Below are 17,500 nucleotides of genomic sequence, written 5' to 3'. Positions count from 1 at the left end.
TTTGCTAATGTTCTGCTGGTTTTACTAACATAGAATGCAGAGCAGGAAATGGAGGAAGCTAAGTATACTACATTTTTAGATTTACAGCTATATCTGTTTTTACCTTCTAAAATACAATCCACATTTTTAAAAACTGTAGTTTGACTGTTAAAAATGTATCTACATTGTTTACATGCTAAACAACTATATGTGCCCATTGGACTGAATTATCAACAGAAACAATTGAATAATTGTTTTTATTGAAAACAGATGAAAGAGTTCTATACATTTTATATGTTAAAGTAGGTACCCCACTTATAATATTAATTACTTTATCATTACTCTGTATAATCCTCCAGTTGTTACTAATAATATCCTGAATAATTTTTCTATTGGTACTCACAGGCAAACTTTATCATTAATTCCAATTTTGGACTTGTAACCACTTTGCAAAATAGGTTGACATTTATCTCTTCACTTATTAATAATTTTATCAGCTGTTTGAGACAATTTAATGAGTAGATATCCACATTCAACAACCATAAATTGCAAATTTGATAATTCTTGTAAAAAATATTATCATCACTTATCATCCGACTAAGGTGAATAAACTGGTGAATAAATTGGCTTCTTGCCACATTCAACTTCATAAAATGTGGATGCGTACTGGTATAATGTAGGTAACTGTTCATCCATGTAGGTTTACAAAATACAAAAATAAAAATAAACTACTCAAAAACAGACTCAAAAGCAAGGTTCATCCAAAGTTTATCCAAGAAATATTCCAAACAGGCTTAAAACACAATCAAGGTTAACACTTTGGTCCAAACCAAATGTAAGAACTTCATCAGAAAATTCCATAACATAAAAAGCCAGTATAAATTATTAAAAAAAAAACGATGACATCACTTCCCCTATTAGTAGTTTAAAGACGTATCCTCCTCACTAACAATTCATGTATTTCACTTTAAATAAATAAATGCAATAATCAAATATATAGAATCAACATCACAAAACATATCACACATATTTAAGCTATATATATATATATATATATATATATATATATATATATTTATATATATATATATATATATATATATATATATATATATATATATATATATATATATATATATATATATCCATACACATACAGCTCAAACATTAGTCTTAAAATTAAAAATAATAAAATATCATCTTTCTAAATCTTTCAAATGTAATATACATTTCAAAGAACACTGGACATTAAGGCCAGGACTAGCAAATGTATTAACTTTGAGCTGCCAATATAGCTCTCTTTCTTCTAATCAAAGGGGCCAGGGGCCTCCTATGATATTCTTAATGACATTATCAATTATCATATAGTTAAAGAAGTGCCCAGGGTTTTCTGAGACATGCTTAGCCAAAGCATTCATGAAGTTAAATTTCCCAGTATTATATTGATGTTCATATACTCTCAACTTGAAGTGTCTTTCAGTTTTGCCAAAATAAAACCCTGGGTAAAATTGGAATAGGGCAATATACATAATACCACAGCGTTTGCAATTATATTTGCCTCAAATCAAATTCATCACATTATTAATGGTAAATGAATTAGCAACTTTCATAAATTTGCAAAAGTTGCATCTACCACATTTAGTCATCCCCACTTTAAAGAGATAGGCTCTGGTATTATTGTCCAATATGTTCTTTAAATTATTCCCTCTTTTAAAAATCAAACCAGGGTTTACACTAATTTTATGCTGGATAGATGGATCATCTAATAAGATTCTCCAATTTTTCAATAAAATTTCATGTAAGGGTTCAGCATCCATAGAAAAAAGTTGTAATGGATTTAAAAAAAAGGTATTCATATTTTCATTCAGTTCCCCACCTGTAATACTTGAAAAGCATTTACTGCTATCTCATCAGGGGCTGATTCTATAACTACATCAAAGGTATTATTCAGTAAGGGTTTAAACCAACCACTGTCCCTTTTCCTATGAACCTCATCAATAATGTCCTCAACAAGTGAAAGAGGGTAACATCTCTTCAGAAACATATTTTTTAATTTGTCACATTCAGACATAAACTCAGAATCCAGTGTGGCCATTCTAGCAGCTCTTACTAATTGACCTTTAATAACTGCTTTTTTCTGGTGAAATGAGTGGGAACTGTCATTATTAATATCCTTTGATAATTCCACATCTAAATAGGAGATAGTATCAACCCTAAAATCAAATGTAAATTAGATGAATGATGTAAAGCCAGAAATAGCATCGACAAAGTTTGCTACATCGGTTAAGTCACCCCAAAAAATGATACAAATATCATCCAAGAATCTAGTGTACCAGTAAACTCTGTCTTTATATGTAGGGTTCTTAAATAAGAATTCACATATCCAGTGCACCATGACACAATTAGCAAAGCTACCCCCACAGTAAAGGACATTACTGGACCTTAAAACCTTCACATGTAAGCTGAATCTTACATTCCTTTTGGGACAGAACACTTGCATTTATAATGATTTACGGACTTCTAGTGTTTATAATCCAGCTTTGAACAACACCATATTACTGTCTGAGAAATTCTGTAAACTAGATATTAGAAGCCTATCAAGTAAGCAACCTATAAAAGCATAAAAATCGAATGTGTCTGCCAATGAAAGGAATGTTTTGGATTTAAATAAATTGCAAAAAAAATAGGATTTTAAAACCTGACAAGGCTGGAGGTTTAATTTTTATGAATGAACATGATTATGTAAATAAAATGTTAGATATGTTGCATACTGATACCTATCTGAAAATTTCTTTAAATGAATTTAATGGTGCCTGTCAGCGGATAAGGTCTTTAATCAATTACCTCTTTATTGATAACCGTATTGATATGGAGACATTGAATGAGCTTAATATCCTGTCCCTTCTTACACTAGTGATTTTGGGTTGCCTAAAATCCACAAAGATTTGCATAATCACCCATTCCGACCCATAGTTGATGGTAGGAATTGTATTACATATGGATGTGCTAAACTTGTGGATAAGAAACTTAAGAAATGTTTGGATAGTGAATCCCAAATTTGTAGGGATTCATGGAATTTCTTAAAATCCTTAAATGCATTACATTTTTAGAGCAATTATAATTTCCTGACCATTGATGTCAAAGATCTATATACGGTGATCCCTCACAACCTCGGCATCAGTTGGGTCAGGGAATTCCGTTCTTTAAAAGGAGCTCTAATGACTGAAGTGGATCTTATTGAATATCTGTTAGAAATTGTCTTATCCAACAACATGCTGATTTTCAATGGTGAATATTTCTTACAGCAAACAGGTGTTGCTATGGGCTCCCCCGTGGGGGTAGCTTTGCTAATTGTGTCATGGCATATTGGGAATGTGAATTCTTATTTAAGAACCCTACATATAAAGACAGTTTACTGGTACACTAGATTATTGGATGATATTTTTATAATTTGTCGGGGTGACTCAACGATGCAGCAAACTTTGTCGATACAATTTCTGGCTTTACATCATTTCTCAAATTTACATTTAATTTTAGGGTTGATACTATCTCCTATTTAGATGTGGAATTATGAAAGGATATTAATAATGCGAGATATGTTGCTAAGATCTTTGGAAAACCCATGTACTCCAACACATTATTACACTTTAACAGCTCCCACCCATTTCATCAGAAAAAAGCAGATATTAAAGGTCAACAAGTAAGAGCTGCTAGAATGACCAGATTGGATTCTGAGATTATGTCTGAATGTGACAAATTAAAATATATGTTTCTGAAGAGATGTTACCCTCTTGCACTTGTTGAGGACATTATTGATGAGGTCCATAGGAAAAGGGACAGCGGTTGGTATAAACCCTTACTGAATAATACCTTTGATGTATTTATAGAATCAGCCCCTGATGAGATAGCAGTAAATGCTCATACAAGTATTACAGGTGGAGAACTGAAAGAGCATATGAATACCTATTCTTTTAAATGCATTACAACTTTTTCTATGTATGCTGGGCCCTTACTTGAAATTTTATTGAAAAATTGGTGAAACGTATTAGATGAGCCATCTATCCAGCATAAAATTAGTGTCAGCCTTGGTTTGATTTTTAAAAGAGGGAATAATTTAAAGAACATCTTGGACAATAATACCAGAGCCTATCCCTCAAAAGTGAGGATGACTAATTGTGGTAGATGCAACTTTTGCAAATTTATGAAAGTTGCTAATTCCTTTACCATTAATAATTTGACGCATATGATTTGAGGTAAATATAATTGCGAAAGCTGTGGTATTGTTTATATTGCCCTATGTCAATGTTTCCCAGGGTTTTATATTGGTAAAACTGAGAGACACATCAAGTTGAGAGTATATGAACATCAATATAATATTGAGAAATTTAACATCACAGATGCTTTGGCTAAGCATGTATCAGAAAACCGTAGGCACTTCTTTAACTATTTGATAATTGACAAGGTCATTAAGAATATCAGAGGAGGCCCCTGGCCCCTTCAATTAGAGGAAAGAGAGCTTTATTGGCAGCTCAAAGTTAATGCATTTGCTAGTCCTGGCCTTAATGACCAGTGTTCTTTGAAATGTATATTATGCTTGAAAGCTTTAGAAAGATATTTTATTCTTTTTAATTTTAAGAATGACATGTTTGATCTGCACATATATATATATATATATATATATATATATATATATATATATATATATATATATATATATATATATATATATATATATACATATATATACATATATATATATATATATATATATATATATATTAAATATGTGGGATATGTTTTGTGATGTTGATTCTATATATTTGACTATTGCATTTATTTATTTAAAGTGAAGTACACGAATTGTTAGTGGGGAGTAAAAGTATTTAAAATACTAATAGGGGAAGTGATGTCATTGTTTTTTTGAATTATTTATACTGGCCTTTTATGTTATGGAATTGTCTGATGAAGTACTTACATTAGGTTTACAAAATAATTTACTATGAAAATGCTGACCTAATGTATAAATAGTTATCTCTAAATCCAAAAGCTGTCCAGTAGTTTTTTGCTAACCAATTTGAAACTTTAAAAAATCAGTACTAGTATTAAATGGTTCAAAAAATGTTAAAAAATTTGTCCCCAGTACTGTTCCATATGATAATTTAATTATATATATATATATATATATATATATATATATATATATATATATATAAATAAAATTGACATGACAGAAAAGTGGATGTTTAATAAGAAAATCAAGCTGCAAGCCATTCCTAAACTGGTGAAAGCAGGCACCATTCTAATGCCCATAGCTATGTCTCTTAGCTGTTGGTAGATGTTGTTCTGAAACATAAAATAATCTTTATTAAAGCAACATCCAATAAGTAAATTGTATTGATGTAAGAATTATTATAACCTGTAAATTTGGCTAGATATAAATGCATGTAATCGATACATGTATCCCAAGGAATGGCTATATATAAAGCAACTATGTGTGTGTGTGTATATATATATATATATATATATATATATATATATATATATATATATATATATATATATATATATATATATATATCCATCAAGACTAAACAATTGCCTTTATCTGCTTCCATTATTTAAAGCTGTTTGTTGTTTAAAAGCTCTTTCAAAGCATTGAATTCTAATGTATTTGAGTTTATATATTTTTTTACAAGATTTATTAGCAACAAGTTCTTTAAACTTATTAATGCATGCCTCTTGAAACACATCTAAAGTGCAGCATTGTATTGTAAGTACTCTTTTTATGCAATAAACTAATATTGCCTTTATGGAATCTCTCATTATCATTTAAACTGTATTATAAATTTAGTTTTCTAACATGCAATCTAAAATCTATAATTAGCTGCACAGTATTGGCACATCTTGCAGGAATAAATGTAAAGCCTAATACACTAATATGAGAGGCGGACAATTGGACTGTACTTAGATTGAATGTAGGACAGTTCAATTTCTTCACAACCACCACCTCCGCCTCCCTCTCATTTTCTCTCTGCCCTTTTTCATTTGAATAGGAACAGTCCTCTGTTGTAATGGATTCACTTCCAGTAGAAAAGGGACATCACTGAAGTTTCTAGGTTAAAAACTTGTATTAACTTGTTCAGTAACACACATAGAATTATTAGAGAAATTGGGGGGGGGGTCACAATCATAAAGTTTTGCCATGATATTTTCTCCATTAGATGTGAAATTCGCATTTTTATGATTCATGTTCAAAACTTCCTGGCAGTTAGCAAGATGAGCACTAGGTAAAGGATATGCCAAATTATTGATTTAACTATAAGCATCTTTCTCAAGTTTCTTTTGTTTTCTGGCTATGATGGTAGCAACATGTTTGTTGATCCTAGCAGGAATGCTATATCTTGCAGACTAGCAATCGAGAAATACATTAGCTTTAATATTGCCATCCAAATTTCCAATGTAGCTACAGAAGGCATCTATTTTCATATGATTGCGATCTCTCAGATGCTGCAGAAATACAAGACCAGTCTTATTAAATAATTCAACTAATAATTGGTAAATATTGTTATTTTGCATTATCTAGTCTGGGAATTTAAAAAAACATCTTAATCCTTTAGGAACCTGCTTAATGTTGATGTAGTGTTCGGAATAGAAGTTTTCATATTCCAAACTTTTAAGTTTAAATAATTGAGACTCTAATTCATAAATGCTGGCTTTACAAGTGATCTCAGAAGAGCCAAAAGTATCAGAATCAAAGCAGTTATCAACATCAGGTGTTTTGCCAGTGAATGGGTTAACAGTACCTGTGATAAGATGCTCCACTGAATACATGCCATTGGTAAGATTAGGCGGATCAGCAACCAATGTATTATCTATGGTTTCAACTGTATTACCACTCAAAGAATTACCCCCAGATTAACTAATCTTCCATACAGGACTAGCTTAGTCCTGCACGGAAGCGGCCATTTAGGAGCAGGATGTCAGCGTGCCATGCATATTAATGAATGTGTGCTGCTTGAGCTGCTAATCTTCCATGGAGTGTATAAGAGTGCAGAGGTCATGTCTGAGAGCAGAGCTCCCAGAATATATGCCCCTGCAATGAAGAACAGCTGAAAGCCCTAAAAAAATGAGTGAGACCACTCAGAGGTGTCCGTATACCCCCAGCAACATCCCCCTACATGTACAAGAGCAATAGTAAGCACAAGCAATATAAAGATCCTTTTTTTTAATTTAACCATAGGTGCATGGGTTTGCCCATCGCTTAGCTATGGGTAATGCAGCTTAAATGGCAGAAGAGGATAAAAAGGAAGATATATGCAAATGAAGCAGTATAGCAATAGTGTAGTGGGCAGAGCATTCACCTTATGAGCAGTCATTCCTGGTTTGAGTCCCACTACAGCACATTCCATTTTCCATGTCAAATCACATCAAGACCAATAATTTTAGTTGCATAACCTACTAAATAACTTATATTTGTGAACTGGAGTACTGCATTAAATGCAGATGTGAGGTGTCAGTGTCATAATGTTGCAAAGTCCACAGATAATCACATATGTCCCATACAGTATATGTACACAGGAATCAGGGATACAAATGGAAGGTAAAACATGTAATGAATGATAACCCAATACAGCTCCTAAATCCCCCAACTTCCCAAGAACCATCACACATTACTGTCTAAATTAGTGCAGTGGTAAGCAAGAGTAAGCACAAGTAAGCAAGTGTAAGCACTATTAAGCAGTAGTAAGTGGGAGTAAGCATATGTAAGCACTATTAAGCGGGCTTTATGCCCATTTGCGTGGGGGTAAGTAATGCACACACAGGTTAAGCAACATTGAAGCTAACTCTCTGTAAGTATCATTAATTGGAGGTTAGCATTGCTTACCCTCACGCAAACCTGTGCAAACCCACTTACAACTGCTTAAAAGTACCTTAATCACTCTGTATCCAACGGCCCTTGTTCTGCCCAGCAACAAAATAAACAGCATTGCAGGTACTGAACCCTATACACTATAGTCACAGTAGTTAACCACCAAACCATCACAGCAGTATGTAAGAATGAGGTATCACCAAACAAATCCTCATGATAGTAAAATCAAACTGAACATGTGAAAGGAATCAGTATACAGTCATATGTTCTATAACCTACTACATAACATAAATATGTGAACTAGAGTACAGAACTAAGCCCAGATGTGAGGTGTAATTGTAATAGAGTGTTGAAGTCCCCTATTACACACAAGCACCCCATACAATGTACGTACACATGAATCATGGATACAAGACATATATATAAGATGTAATGAATAATAAATCAATGCCAAAAAGCAAATATAATCTTCTTCTTCTTTCGGCTTTTCCCGGTTAGGGGTCGCCACAGCGGATCACCTGTCTGCTCATGATTGGCAGTGGAGTTTTACAGTGTCGAGTTGCCAGCCCGGTGCCCAACCTTCCACAGAAGACACACACACACACACACACACGCACTCACACCTAGGGCCAATTTAGAGTGTCCAATCCACCTGCAGCATGTCTTTGGGATGTGGGAGGAAACCAGAGCCAAAAAGCAAATATAATGCTAAGCAAGTATTAAGCAACGGTAAGCATTGCACAGGCCAGCTTAGTTGGTGTAAGCAATGTGTAGGCCATCTAACTCAATTTGTTCAGTGGTATACCCCTTTAAACAATGCCAACCTTAGGTAAGCAGGTTTGCCCATAGCTTAGCCTTTTCAAAACTGGCCAATCATGGAAAAGTGCGGGAATTCGGCCCTACTTAAACCCAACAGGCGGGAATACATCTCATAACTGGTTGTAGCTTCCCCTTGCAGGCACCATGGCAGAAAGAGGAGAGGGAGTGCACTTGTGGGAGCAGTACTGGGTCATCCAGGAGTCCAGAGTCATGGCAGGACTCCTTGTCAAAGACCATGAGTAGAGACTGCTGTAGGGCCAGTACCAGGGTTCCCAATATAAGGTGGAAGCCTGGGACCATCTCCCCCATGACCTCACCAGTGCCACTGGCATACCCCAAACTGGTGAGCAGGTCAGGCATCACTATGCGGACTTGAAGTGGCGTAAGGAGGATCTCTTGGATCAGTGGATCCAAGAGGCTGGGACAGCAGGAGTTGTCCCAGCTATGTGTAAGTATCACTCCACTACCTGTTTAATAATTGCCAGATCATGTATATTGTGGATAGGTATGGCTAAATATTACTTTTATGTCCTTCACAGCAGCAGCTGAGTGGGCCCTCGTGAACCAGAAGGCCCATGGATGTCGCCTGCAGAGGTTGTGATGCGAGGCAGGTTAGTAATGCTCTTGCATGTACTGTCATAGGAAATAAATCTAAAAGCATTAGTAAGTTAATTGCCAGTATAAAACCTGCATTGTTTAAGGCAAGTACTGCATGCACCGGAGAACATGGCAGGAAGAGTCTCATATAGTTTGTATGTAAATAAAAGCATAAAAGCCTGACAATAAAGGTTTAACTGCTGGACTGCATGTGTATACTCTGGTATCATATGGTAATGTAGATTTGCAATCACGTAATAGTACTGTTGTATTAAGCACTGTTACCCACATTGTGCAACATAAACGGAATGTGCAGGAATGTCTGTATATTACTGGTGTAATCCCCAGAAGTCATTTAATACAACTGAGAGAGACGTAGACAGAAAACAGTGAAAAGACAGACAACAACATCCGAATAGCACACAACTGAGGTGTGAACTGTTTTTTAGCATACACAGCCATGGTTTGAATCCTGGAAGTGGTAGTAGTCTGCATACAGAATTATACCCCACAATTGTACAAATATGTCCAGAATATCTAGTATATTGGCCCATATCTGCTGCCTGTCACTCTGTTCCCCTGGGAAATCAGTTGGATGATCCCAGACATATAGACAGCAAACAAGAAATACAACTGATTGTCACACATCTACAAGAACAAACCTGTCACTCTAGTAACTCCCCAAAATGTTATGAGAGTAATAAGCCAAGTATGTTCTATCTACGCCCTCATGTTGTCAAGCTGTGACCAGAGTGTGTACAGTAACCGAGTGAGATGTATGTGCATAATACTAATGTGAATTCTGGTACTTTGTGTTGCAACATTCAGGTAGTGCTAACAAACATTGCTCCCACGGGTACGTCGGATATGAACACTGTGCCGAGAAATAAAAACTTGATACCCTGTACTGGTACTGTTTACTCTGGTATTGTATCGAATTGTGAGTGTTGCTCTTGCTCTGAATAATAAGGTATCACTGATCACTGTCACCCATAATGTGCTACATAATATAACTGTGTAGGGAATCCTGTATAAGAGTGTTGTGAGTTACTAAAGGCTGAAGAAGGCAATAGTGTACATATGTCCCATTTCACCTGCATGTGGTCAAGACATGGCCAGAGTTTATGCAAGAAGAAATGGACAGGTATGTGCATAACATCAACCTAGAATCTGGGAGTATTTGTAGAAACAGTTAGTTAGTGTTAACAAACAATTCCTCCACAGGTATACCAGGCAAGAGGTGTATACTGCAGGTAAAACCAGTTCATGTATAAAGATGTTGACAGCCATATCACTGTCCAAACTAAGGCAATAGGGTAGTGTAGCAATACTTGTAAGGTATCGATAACAACACTCATATTTGTTTTTATTTTGTTGAATGATTAAACTGTCTCTTCTTAAGTGGTGGTAGCTGCTATTTTTTATTTGGACAGTTGGTGTTAAGCAACATTACTGTCAGTGAGGCGCTCTTTGCTTGTTTTTTGAACCATATCTCCAACAATACACTAAATACCCACCTCAACTGGTATGTGATGACTCCACTGTTATGTTGGGATATATGTCCTATTGTTTGATAATTATTTAAATTTGTTTCTATGCATGTGCTATGTTGAAATACTCCAACATTGGTGGCATGATGCCATCAATGTACCTGCATGCTGTTGTTATTACCACTGTGGTCCAATATAGGCATGTGTCCCATTTGCTATGCAACTGTTCCGTATCTGGTGTCCGGGTTAATGGGAATATCTATGCATGCTGTTATACCTAACCCTGGAATGTGTTAACTATTACTAACCCCATATGTTGATAAAACATAAACACCATAGCACGTATGGGAATGTGGGTCCCAGTGGACTCACCTGTCCCACCTCAGCTGGCCGTGGCACCAGGCACAAGCAAATCTAGGGCCCAACCCGGGACCTCCTCATCCCCTGGTCCTGCACCACCTTTGGGTGGAAATGCCTCAGGGGATGGGTCTCGCCCCCCCGGGAACGGGAGCGGACAGGACGCTGTCACCCATCACCAGTTCTGGGTAGTGGAGCATAAAGAGTTCAATCAGCAGTTTGCAGATCCTGTACGCCAGCTCGAGGGCCACATGTTGCGACTAGTGGGTCGGTCTGGCTCTCCGACTCAGCCCCCAGCACAGCCACCTTTGGTGCTGTGAAGGTGCAGTGGTGACTGCCCATGGGTGGGGATCTCAGTCCCACTGTTTCCACTAGGGGGCTCATTGGCTTCTGATTTCCCAACACCCCTCCCCATCAAGGTGTTTACCCCCACGTGTGTCATATACAGCCCCTGTATGCATCTTGATTGTCTCATCTATTAACCTACCTAACCTACCTCCCCAAATATACCTTCTATCCCTCCCCAACATCTCACTCTCACCTGAAAAAAAGGGCAATCTGTTCCCCCCCAAAAAATCTTGCCCCATACATAGCTGTCCATTTTGCACACATTCCACTGGACACATGTAGTCTGGTCTAACTGGCATCACAACATATTATTGTTGCACTCACCCCTCTCTCAAAGGTTTGAGTGTCCAAATCTACCTCCAAAGTCAGTGCATATTCACAGCTGTTGCTGTAGAAGAAATGGGCAGCTATGGACCTTCCCTACACCCTCCTGCACATCCCTAGCTATTTTCTCCACTGTCTTTCCCTCTTTATGCCCCTTTTCCACCACTTTCCTATCAAACCTTTTTTCCTTTCATTTAAAGAAATTAGCATGGGGGTAAATGGGAGTAAGCACTTTTAAGCAGTAGTAAGTGGGATTAAGCTTGTTTGCACAGGGGTAAGCAATGCCTACACAGGTTAAGCAATTTAGAAGCTGAGTATAAGAAACTGTAACCAGACGTTAGCAGTGCTTACCTCCATGCAAACCCACTTACAACTGCTTAAAAGTGCCTTAATCACTCTGTATCCAATGGCCCTTGTTCTGCCCAGCAATAAAATAAATAGCCTTCGCAAACTTGAACCCAGGACCCTGCACACCATAGCCAAAGTGATTTACCACTAAGCCATGTCAGATACACATAACACTGATGTTTTCACAAACATATCATCCAGCCCAGTCATTCAACAGCACAGGAAATGTATTTCAACATGTAGATGTATGTGTGTATATACATATATATATATATATATATATATATATATATATATATATATATATATATTAATATCTAAATAGATATAACATATCTATATATGTAGCTACAGCAATATATATATATATATATATATATATATATAAAATATATATATATATATATATATATATATATATATATATATAAGCATAAATATATATCTATATAGGTATATACAGACATAGATCTGTAGATAAAAATGGGAACATAACAAAAACATATATGTCCACATGCACCGTTATTGGGGTTGAGTGGGCCCAAACAACATACGTCTTGTATGTATAAATATTCCCCCCAACAGCCAAACACATCTGCCCTGCAATACAATACCAGCTGTTGCAGATCCCATAAGTAGGACCTGACACAACATGGGCGCAATATGTTAATGTACTCCATCCCACCTGTATGATGTCAGGCTGGTATCAGTAACCTATCATGCAGTACAGTCTAGCTACCATATGGAATGTACAATGTGGATGCAATCAGCATTCATAGGGTACATATACACAGACACATATACGCAGATACAGATATATATATATATATATATATATATATATATATATATATATATATATATGTAACTACACATACACACACAGAGATATGTATAAGAAGATACATATGTAGAAGGTGCACACAATACAGAAAAGCCATTATGCCTACAGTTGCCACCTTACCAACTGGACACTGTATGAGCCCCCCATACAAATGACAATTGTTGCCTGCGACATATACCCACAGAGAGGTCAAAGGGTATAATACCACACACAGGTTTGCATACATGGGAAAGCTTTATTTGTGTATTATTACATTTGTCTGTACCATGTCATATAGCTGTATAGACACTGACATACATATAAACAGAGTAATGCAACTGTGAAACAGTTATATTAATACAGTAGTCTAGAACGGTTTAAATATGTTGCTGTCCAGGCCAAGGCTTTCAAGTAGTACAATAGTAAAGGCGGACTGGGTCACAGGATACCAATCAATCAAGAGTAAGTAATGCAGATGTATAGTCCAGCAGCCACTATCTACACTCTGTACACAATCCCTAGAGGGTAAAGACTTCAGCTGACACAATGGGATGCATCTGTTACATAACAAGGCATAACTGACACCATCACAATCACACTGACAAACAGAACAGTCTGTATGGCAGAAGGCAGTAGGCCTGCATTTACCCAATGTGAATTGTATGGCAATGTAAATCCAGAATACCTTAAGGCAGCCTACCCCTGATACCCCCACATGTTGTAACAGCCTAGGTTAGTTATGGTGCATCCCCCCTAGACTCAATAATACAGGGCCATATACCAATGTTACATACACTGGCCTCTGCAGTGCATAAGGGCACACATGTATTGTGTATGTGAAGCCCACACATATATGGACCCAACCCCACAGTATGTGTAGGGGACACAACAGCAGTGGACTGATGGCAGTAATGGCAGCATGTCATACTCACAGCCCACTACATAACAACCCCTGACAGCATGTCTATGTACAAAGACTGGTATGTAGGAAGAGGACAGAGGCTTGAACACAGGCCCATATGTGTAAAACTGTTGTCATACACTAAGCAAGTCACTGGTGTTACAGGAAAGTCTGGAACATACCCTTAGTCAGGAATATGAAGTTAGAAACAGAAATGGATGTAGCCATGTACTGATAGCACTCAACACACACACTGCCAGTGATATATTTGACACAAGACCTGTGTGGTGGCCACACAAAACATAATAACCACACCTCTGGCCATCAAGTGGATAGGCTCACAGTTGAGAGCTATGCAGACAGACTGCATTCCAAGTTAAACTAGTATATACACACAAACCCTGTAACACTGGTGCTATACAATGCATACAACACCACTACTCACACTCTGTCTGTAGTTCTGGAACCTACTATAAATATGTTGCTGTTCTGAGTGTGCAGGTTCTCCTGTAAGAGGTATTGTTACCTGCTGTATGTAACACTGCTGCCCACACACAGGAATGATGTCCATCATACAGGAAAGGTGAAGGTACCATGCCTACATGATGTAGGGATTTATAGTAGTTGGTTGCCATGACAATGGTAATTGGAAGTACTACACATAATGCTGCATGCAGGTAGCAAGTGGAGGACACTGATTGGTGCAGATGTCATCATCTGATCATGTGCATCACCTACAAATTCCATGCTGCAATCTATGCAAAGCAACTCATTCCATTTACTGAAGAGAGACTGAGAGTGAGAGAGAGAGAGTGTGCGTGTAAGGCACAGAAAAAAAAAAGCAAACCATCCAGAAGAGACTGCATTCCCAGGACAGGTATGTGAAGTATACATGTATGCAATTGACTGCAGTACTTGGTCCATTATAATGGGATAGATGACATGGAATGATTTATATGTGCCTTCAGGTGTTGTAATGATGTTCAGCTGAACATCTGCTAAGGACAATAGAGTCCGTCCCTGTAGGTAGTGGGCCATACCCCTCAACCATGCAGAGCAACACTGACTGATAAGATATAAGCCATCATAGTGTGTGTTGTGTAATGGGAAGCATGTATATTACATGGCCAATAGCTGGTGGTGGAAGTAATGCCATAATGATGGACACGTGGGTTCCGCAGCCCACCTCTTACAGAACACTCAGGTTAACCTGTATTGTAACATGTAGGAATGCCATAGGTGTGTAATAGGGTTACCTGCAATCTGGCCCTACATATACCCCCCTAATGTCAGGCTGTGTCCATAAGTGGCACCTGTCTGTGTTGTAGCAAGGCAGAACAGTGCAGCTGTGCAGGAAGGTGTTGTGAGATTGTGGACCTGATGTCTGAATGTACCCCACATATAGGTATTCATATGTGTACATATATATGTGTGTGTGTGTGTGTGTGTGTGTGTGTGTGTGTGTGTGTGTGTGTGTGTGTGTGTGTGTGTGTATGTATTTATTTATATATATATATATATATATATATATATATATATATATCCACAAATATACAGATACCCATGTGTAGACATATATATGAACACATATATACATCATATATATATCTACACATATATAGATATATACCTATATGTACATGTCCACATATATACAAGCACACACACAAACATATATGTATGTAAATACATGTCCCCTATATTACTACAACAGTGCTGCATGCTATGTGCGAGGAAACAGCACACATAGCAATACACACAGATATCTACAGCTGTCAGTGTTTGCAACACTGACGGGTATGTCACATGTGGACCTCTTGTTGGGACCACATTGCCCTTGTCTGTGAAGTATTGAATGGGAATATGGGGAAGTATGGCAGGTATAGTTGTGGCTGTGGTCAGGATTGGTAGATATAGAGGACAGCCTACAGGGGTGGTATGTGACACATGTGGTGGGTAAACACCCTGAATGGTGTGTGTGGTCTGTGATGTGCATGCCCCATAGGCCCCAATATGGACACAATGGAAACAAGCCTCCCACTCACTGCTACTCACAACAGCAGTCCACATTCCAAAGAAGCCTGACCTGGAAGCTGAACAGGAGGAGCATGTGGGCCCTGTGAATGTGTTCTGGGTGCCTCAAGGTGATGTAGCACATCCCACATGTGTCTGTGGAGCACGTTATGGAACAAACCCTGGACCTGACCTCAGGGGACAGGAACATGTCTGTGTGTACCCCCAGGGGGGGAGGACAACATCTCCAAGGTTGGTTCCACCTGAAGGTATTGCCAGACCAGTACATTTGGAGGCTCCAGGGAAGGTCACACATGTGACATGGCCTGGTAACATAGGCAGATGAGTATGGAGAGGTGTTTCTGCTGGCAAATAGTACATATACATGCTATTGTGTCACTGTTATAGAACATATGTCAGTAGTAATAGTCTACACAATCCCGGAACATATCTAACAGCATGCATAGATACCCCCAGTAACACAGAATGTCAGATGTACAGCAAACACATAGCAAAATTACCACAAGCATATATGGAACCATTGTGGCCCTGACAATGGCATACAGGTGAATAGTCTGTAACAGGCCAGCAATGATAGTGTCCACACAGGGAACATGGCTACAAACACATTGCACAACGCGTGGTACAATACTATATCTTCCCCACTGGTAGGCATGCTGTAGCCATACCTATTGAGTTGTGTGCACAGTTTGTTGTCACTGATATGGTGGGGGGGGTGACTGTGATGTGTGTTAAGAACTGTGGTAACCTTGCTGCATGACCTGCTCACACCTGTGTCCATCTTTATGTCTTTCAGGCACGATGCCCCATGGAAGGCTGCCAGCGGACACAGCAGCTGAAAATGAAATTCTGCACTATGCAGTCTTGTTTGACCAGGCTGCATATGATCAGCAGGAGTGGACTGTCCTTTGGAATGACCTAGTCCACAGGGTCAATGATGTCAGACTGCACAACCGCAGTTATGAGCAGATCCAGCATCATTGTTCTGACCTGCTTCGCAATGCCCGTCAGTGTGCTGCTGCAGTCCAGGGGGATAACCTCACCATGGGGGGGTGGCATACCATCCATCCCCCTGACAATGTGTGGATGAACTCCTAGACAGCCTTGTGGCACCTGCCCGTCCGCACAGCCACCAACCTCCAGACAACTTTGTGAAGGTGGGTGCCACCCACACACCGGCCGAAGAGTGTGCAGGTAAGGCCACAGGGCACATCAGTTGACCACTGTTGCATATACAGCCACATTGGTACAGGTAGATCATGCATATCTGACATGTCATAGATATACTTTGTTACTGCATTGTAGTGATAAACAGATGTGCATATGTGGTAGTATTGTGGAAATGTACTGTTGATGTATTTTAATGCTGCACCCACCCTGTAGCAATGCCACAGGTATGTCCACTGACTTTGCATCTCTCACCCTCTATGTAGGTCCCTCCAGGATACCACAAAGGCAGCAGCCTGTAGCTGGCGAGTATGGTTTATGCAGATGCTTGCCAATACACCGGTCATGTAATGGTGATGGTATATTCCATGCACACATCTAACACACCTACCCAAAGATATATTTGTTTGGCAATGCTTTTTGTATGCAATGATGCACGATGT

This window comes from Protopterus annectens, chromosome 7.part0 (assembly GCF_019279795.1).
Source record: "Protopterus annectens isolate FY-2018-M chromosome 7.part0, PAN1.0, whole genome shotgun sequence".
Lineage (NCBI taxonomy): Eukaryota > Metazoa > Chordata > Ceratodontiformes > Protopteridae > Protopterus > Protopterus annectens.
The sequence above is the reverse complement of the archived record's forward strand: the minus strand, read 5'-3'. Positions refer to the sequence as shown.